The sequence below is a fragment of the Carlito syrichta genome, unplaced genomic scaffold, assembly GCF_000164805.1.
Source record: "Carlito syrichta isolate Samal-C Ts95f unplaced genomic scaffold, Tarsius_syrichta-2.0.1 Scaffold314876, whole genome shotgun sequence".
NCBI classification, from domain to species: domain Eukaryota; kingdom Metazoa; phylum Chordata; class Mammalia; order Primates; family Tarsiidae; genus Carlito; species Carlito syrichta.
In genome coordinates this window covers 622100-629095 of record NW_007258972.1, presented here as the reverse complement: position 1 = coordinate 629095, position 6996 = coordinate 622100, and positions in this window count along the sequence as shown.

Below are 6996 nucleotides of genomic sequence, written 5' to 3'. Positions count from 1 at the left end.
CCCCCCCATAGTTCCCTACCACTGTCAATCCTTTTCTTATAGTGTTATGATAGATGTTCAAGGTCCACTATATGAGTGAGAACATGTGATACTCAGAGGCGCTATATATATGATCCCTGGTCCCGCCATAGCAATGTTTTTTGCTTGTCTTTCTTTTTTAACTGAGTTAAGTTGCCAAGTTTGAAAAATCAGGAATTTCACCTAAGCACCCATATTTCTGGCTTCCTTGGAAAACTGAATGTTCTTTCCACAGTAAGCCCACATTCTTTCCTGACACCACCGTTTGTCTGCATCAGACGTGGCCGCGCAGGTTCTCCGCAGGCCCCGCCCACTCTGTCACCTGCCCCGCCCACTCTGCGTGGACCTGCAGCGCCCTGACAGCTTGGTAGGGTTGCTAAGCCCAGTGCTATCGGTTCTGACTTCCAGCCAGTGTCATCGATGCCTCCAGGGGGCAGCACTCGAGTGCATTTTATGAGTGACAGATGAGGGCAACATCTGAGGACAAAGAGATTTTTCTCCACCCTGCCCCTGCCCATTTCTCCGGAGAGCCAGCGAAAGCTGCTTTCGAGCCAGGCAGGGCACACTCTGCAGATACCCGGCCCCTTTGGCATGAGCAGTACAAAGCCACTCCCTGTTCTTTCCGGGGGGGGCGGGGGGATGTGGAAATACTGTTGGCTGATTCAGAGGCTGCCAGCAAAACTCAGGCAGTCTCCTGGGCTACTCGAACCCATTCCTTCTCTTTTTCAAAACAATCAGGAGGAGGAGGAGATAGATGTAGGGAGACATGCCATTCCTACAAAGCCATTAGCAAAATGAGGCAGAAAAGAGAATCACTTGATATCCAAGTAGCAATGCTGGACCAGTTCGTGGAATTCTCAGTCCAACTTGATAAATTCAATGTCCGAGGAAATACATGTCCCGCCGGGTCCTGACTAACTGTGGTTAATGAAGTGAATTGCTGTATTCACTATTCGTGGCTACATTAAGCCGATTACTCTGACTTAGCCTACTTTCAGTACAAATCTTACCAGGGACAACATGACGCTTTATTATCTGTTTTTCTCGCCCGGGGACTTTTCTCTGGACCTTGAAAACAAATACCAATAAAGCCACTTTTACCTGTCTCGTGGAAGAACAGGATTTTCAAACTAAACATTCATGCAACCCCTCAGTCCCGGACAGTGATGGGTGGGAAGGTTTCTAAAAATATGCAGCAGCACAGTTATCAGGAAGAGATGAGATATTGTTACCTAATAAAAATGCCATAAATAGAGAATGATGAACTACCATGGGAAATGAATCCATAGAAAAGGACATGTTGGAATGCGGGATAGTAAAAATCACTTAAACTTTGCATGACCTTGAAGAAAGTCATGCTAATCTGTTTTTCCAGGTCCCTTAAAGAGTGCATTGAGACGTGGCTGTTTTCCAAGTCTTACTCTCAGTGTACTGAATTTAGACCCTTTCTGAGTCTTCCTTCCTTGGACAGCTCAGAGCCTTTCTTGAGTCTAAAGTTTGCCTGAGTTCCTCTCTAACATCCTTTAGGAGGCGTCAGCTAATGAGACAATGAATTCCACAGCAGCATCTCACTTTTGGCAGTGGGGACAGAAGTAGCTCTCTCTGATAATTTAGAACAGTGGAGAGCAGAGGGTCAGCTCACCCTGGGGTGGTGTCACAACCAAAAGAGTGACTGTGGCACTGAGTTCGTGGATGGCTTTCTACAGCTGGTCCAGATTTTCCATGGGCTCACCTTTAAATTAAAAGAATTTCTGCACTTTCAAGAATTTGAAAACAAAGCCATGTGTGAGAATATGAGATCCACTCGTATGCCCTTGCAAGAAATAGGTTGCATTCCTTTTTCTACACTTGAAAACAAAGTACCTCCTTTTTTTTCAGAATGCCATATATGTAAATGATCCCAAATTAATCTTTAGCATATGCCCACGTTGTTCTGATTTACTACATTTTAAAAATCTGTCCATTGTTCTCTTTTAACAGCTTTTGGCAACTTTTTCAGGAATTGAAATATATAGGCAAATTAGCAAAATGAGTATAATTATTATCCAGCACCATTTAACAAGCACTAAATGTACAAATGCCTCTAAAATACATAAGCATTATAGTTTTATAATGCTACATAAAGTTTCCTATTTAACTTCACTCTTAATTAGCAAAATATAAGGATATTTGATGGAGAGAAGCAAATAAATATAGTTACCAGAATAGTTTTTTTTTTACATGTTTCTAAATGTTTTTTGTTTTTAAGGTAAGTATGTGATATAGTGGAAAGAACAAAGAGACAGAGGTTAGATAGAATTCTGGTTCTCTTTTTTTTTTTTTTTTTTTTGAGTTGGAGTCTCACTCTGTCGCCCAGACTGGAGTGCAGTGGCTGCTCCCGGCCATCGCAGCCTCGACTGCCGGGCTCCGGCGATCCTTCCGCCTCAGCCTTCCGAGTAGCCGGAATTACAGGCATGCGCTACCACGCCCGGCTGATTTTTTGATTTATTGTAGAGATGAGGTCTCGCTGCCCAGGCGGGTCTCGAACCCGCAGGCTCAGGCAGTCCACTCACCTCAGCCTCCCAAAGGCGCTGGATGACAGGCTGAGCCACCGAGCCCGGCTGAATTCTGGTTCTCTAATGCCCTTGTGATATTAGGCAAATTACTTTACTTCTCTGATCCTTGTTTAATCTATAAAATAGGACTGGTTAATAATCATATCATATGGTTGAAAGGATTAATTGAGGTTCGTATAAAATGTTTAAGTTGGTGTCTGATTCAGTGTAAGATGCTCAATAAAGGTAGCTCCCATTATTAGTAGTTTTTTTCAGCTGATGGTGATTTTAAATGTTTAGGCAACTTTTTTTTAAACTTTAGAAATCGTTGCTTGCACGTCATTTTGGTTATTTATTTTACTGCCAAATTTATTTGAATCAATGAAGAGTCAGTGACTGCCATAAACATAAAAATTAATGATGAGATAAATTATAAGTATTAACTAAATTGTTTCACCTCACATCACATCACATAAGCAAATCTTAATTCTGGTGACTGGTTTATCTATTCTTCTTAAGTGCAGAATGTTGTTTGGTGGCTTATCATTTCCATGTTGCCACTGAACTCAGTAGTTGGCTTTTATTATTTATTTGCTTCAGTAGCACAAGCCCTTCCTACCAAGATTCAAACAATTCACTTGCCATTTTTTTCTAAAATATCTTATACTATAAATATTATATATTGGGTAAATATTTCCTAGACTTACATAAAGAACACATAAATCAGTCTATATAAGATGTTTCTCCTGTAAAAGGAGTTGATCTGGTTCAAAAACCAGGCATTTTTATTGCATATCAGGTTTCTACAGTTCAGCCAAAAGTTTGAGGATAAAGACTTGCTGTGAAAAGTCTTACATTGTTCTCAACCATATTCTTGCTTAGCATATGCAGATTTGAAGATCAGTGATATGCAGTCGTTGTGTCTGCATATTTCTGTTGTAGTATATTAGAACAAGGGATTTGCAGTTTACAGTGGAGAAGGCTGGCAAGGCATTTGGAAATACATCCAGAAACATGAAGAAATTGGGGGAGACTTGTTATTTCCAGAAATATGCCTGAGTATATTTTGATTTTACAACTGAGGAATTAATTTGATTAAGTGGTTTTATAAGGATTAGGGTTAAGAGAATACTGGCAATATTCTTTTAGGTGGTTAATCAGTCAAGTTACCAGATCCCAGGTAGAGAAATTTCCAAGTTTTACAAATCTCAAGATAACTGTCAAAGATAACATTAATGGCTTAATCATCTTTGAGTAATGCTTCTCAATGAAGCAATAGCATAAGGAATTAAAATCTACAATTTTTAATTGTCCCTAACCAACTGTCCCAGTTTACCTAGGACTGAGGGTTCCTCTGGCTAAGGGACTATCAGTGCTAAAACCGGGACAATCCCAGGCAAACCAGGATGGTTAGTCATCCTACTCCATGGCTTTATACATCTCATTAAAGTTTCTGAATTACTTCATGCCTCAAAAATCTACCTGACTTGCCTGATTCTAGCTGGCAAGCTGCCTACTGTGTGCCAGGGTCTGAAGATGACATAGTTCAATTACTTGACAAGCGGATCACTAAGTGAAATATTTTGTGGCCCTCATGCTTTGGATCTTGTGCTTATGGCAGCACATGGATACTTCTATATCCAGTTTATGTTGTTTCTGGAGCTATTAGTCTAAACTCAGCAAAATAGGATGATCAAAATCAACCTTTCCAGTGAATTCTGCCCTAATTGTGCTGTTGCTATCTAAATTAGATATATCAATTTCATATGTTTTAAATGTAACATATAAAAACAATTATGTGTGAAAGTGAATGAAAGCAAGTTAAAGATAGATAATAAACAGCTTACTTGCCTGCCTGCCTCCCCTTCCTCAAATATTAAGCTAAATGTAGCATATGTCCGAACATTGTAGCTCATCCACTTCCACAAAGATGTATCGGATACTGACTCTGGGTCAGACCCTGTGCTAGATGTTGTGGCTACAAGGATAAATGAGAAATGGTCCCGCCCTCAGTAACCTTACATTTAGTATGGAGGTAAATGTGTGCCGGTTGGTCTTTGCTTCCACCTCCTCTCCAACATCTCCAATATTTTCTGCCCTGCTCCATGCCCTAAGAATTTGACCTCTGGGACCTGCATCACTGGGGCTCCTTGCTCTGTGACTTCAGATTGAGTCCAGCCTATGGGAGGCTTCATTTTGGCATGACAGCTCTGGTCATTCCTCTACAATTGCAATTCCATCCCCAAGGCTCCAGCATTCCCTTGACTGATTTTCCTAATGCTCCCCACTTCTGAAAATAATCCCATCATAAAATTATTTTCATAATTTCCTCTGAGTGTACCTTCTGTTTCTTGCGCAGATTCTGATTCAGTAGAAAATAAACTGTTGAAATAAAGGAAGGTAATTGCAATAATATAGAGGTACACACAAGTTGAATGGTGCAATAAACAACTCCGTCTTTCACTGTCAAGGATACTCAGAGAATGGAGATAAGTAGATGCTTCTTGGGCTGAACACTGTAGGATAAGTAACAAGTGGGGAAAAAATCTGGAAGGGGCAATGGATGACCGTAGAGAGAAATAAACCATGGTGCAGCCATGCAACTATTAGCAGTTTAGGACATCTGGAGCACAAAGTATATGGGAGGAAACAGTGAGATATGTTGTGGAGAGACAGGCCAGAATCTGGCCATGTAAGTATGGTAAGTAATTTTGTTCATCACACATACACACACACACACACACACACACACACACACACACACACACACTCACACTGTGCCAAATGCTGTTCTAGGCACTTGAAATTCATTCGACAAGAAAACAAAGATTCCCTACCCATAGGAAAACACAAACAATAAGCAATAGACATATAAATACATTGTATACATTATATAGTATGTTAGAAGGTGGTAAGTGTTATGGTAAAAGATAAAGTAGAGAAAGAGTAAGGGAAAGGGAAATCAGAAATTAGTTGGGGGTAATAGGTTGCAATTTTAAGGAAGGGAATAGTCCTCATTCAAAAGGCCACATTGAGAAGGTAATTGGTGCAAAGAGTTGAAAGAATTGAAGTTAAACATATGGATATCTAGAGAAAGGGCATTCCAGGCAGAAGGATCAGCCAGTGCAAAGATCCCATGGCAAGATATCTGACATATCCCATGAACATCAATAAGGCCAGTTAAGCTAAAATTGGAGTGGAAAAGGAGAGAATAATAGGAGACAAAGTCAGAGAGTTTCAAGATGGAGAAGGTCTTGAAGGGTCTTGCAGGTCATTGTAAAGCCTTTGGATTTTATTCTGAGGGTCATGAGGGAGTCATGAGAGACTTTTGAGCAAGAAGTAGCTCTGACCAAATTTTTTCTGTGGACAAAGAGAATCAACTGAATGAATTTAAGTATGGGAATACTCTGAATAAAAAGTGCTTAAGAAATGCAAATTAAAACCACACTGAGATACCACGTAACTCCAGTCAGGATGGCCATCATCAATAACCTAAAAAACAACAGATGCTGAAGAGGATGCAGCGAAAAGGGAACATTTCTACACTGTTGGTGGTTGTGTAAACTGATACAACCTGTGTGGAAAACAGTTTGGCAACTCCCAAAATATCTAAAAATCAACCTTCCATACAACCCGCAATCCCCCTACTGGGAATATACCCAGAGGAATTCAAATTACTCTATGAAAAAGATACCCGCACACTTATGTTTATTGCTGCATTGTTCACAATAGCAAAAACATGAAACCAGCCATGCTGCCCATTGAAAGAGGACTGGATAAAAAAAAAAATATGGTACAAATACACGATGGAATATCACACAGCTGTAAAGGACAAAATTATGAACTTCGCAGCAACCTGGATGGACTTAGAGTCTATAATACTGAGTGACATATTGCAGAAACAAAGAACTGAGTATTACATGATCTCACTTATAAGTTGACCTTGAACATTTGTCATAATACTGTAAGAAAAAGATTGGCAACTGGGTTAGGTGGCTCAGCCTGTAATCCCGTACTTTGGGAGACTGAGGTGAGTGAATTGCCTGAGCCCGCAGGTTCAAGACCCGCCTGGGCAAATTGGCGAGACCTCATTTCTATAATAAATCAAAAATTAGCCGGGCATGGTAGCACGTGCCTGTAATTCCGGCTACTCGGAAGTCTGAGGCGGAAGGATTGCTGGAGTCCAGCGGGTCGAGGCTGCAGTGGCCGGGAGCGGCCACTGCACTTTAGTCTGGGTGACAGAGTGAGACTCCAACTCAAAAAAGAAGAAAAAGAAAAAGATTGGCAGTAGTGGGAAACTGCCAGGGGAGAGTGTGGGCGGGATTGCCAGTAGTGGGAATTTGCCAGGAGAGGGAGGGACATGCCTCATCAACAAGGGTACATACATGCATAATGAACATTTGTATACCTAACTCTGAATTGTACCTCACATCTTTAAAATTTT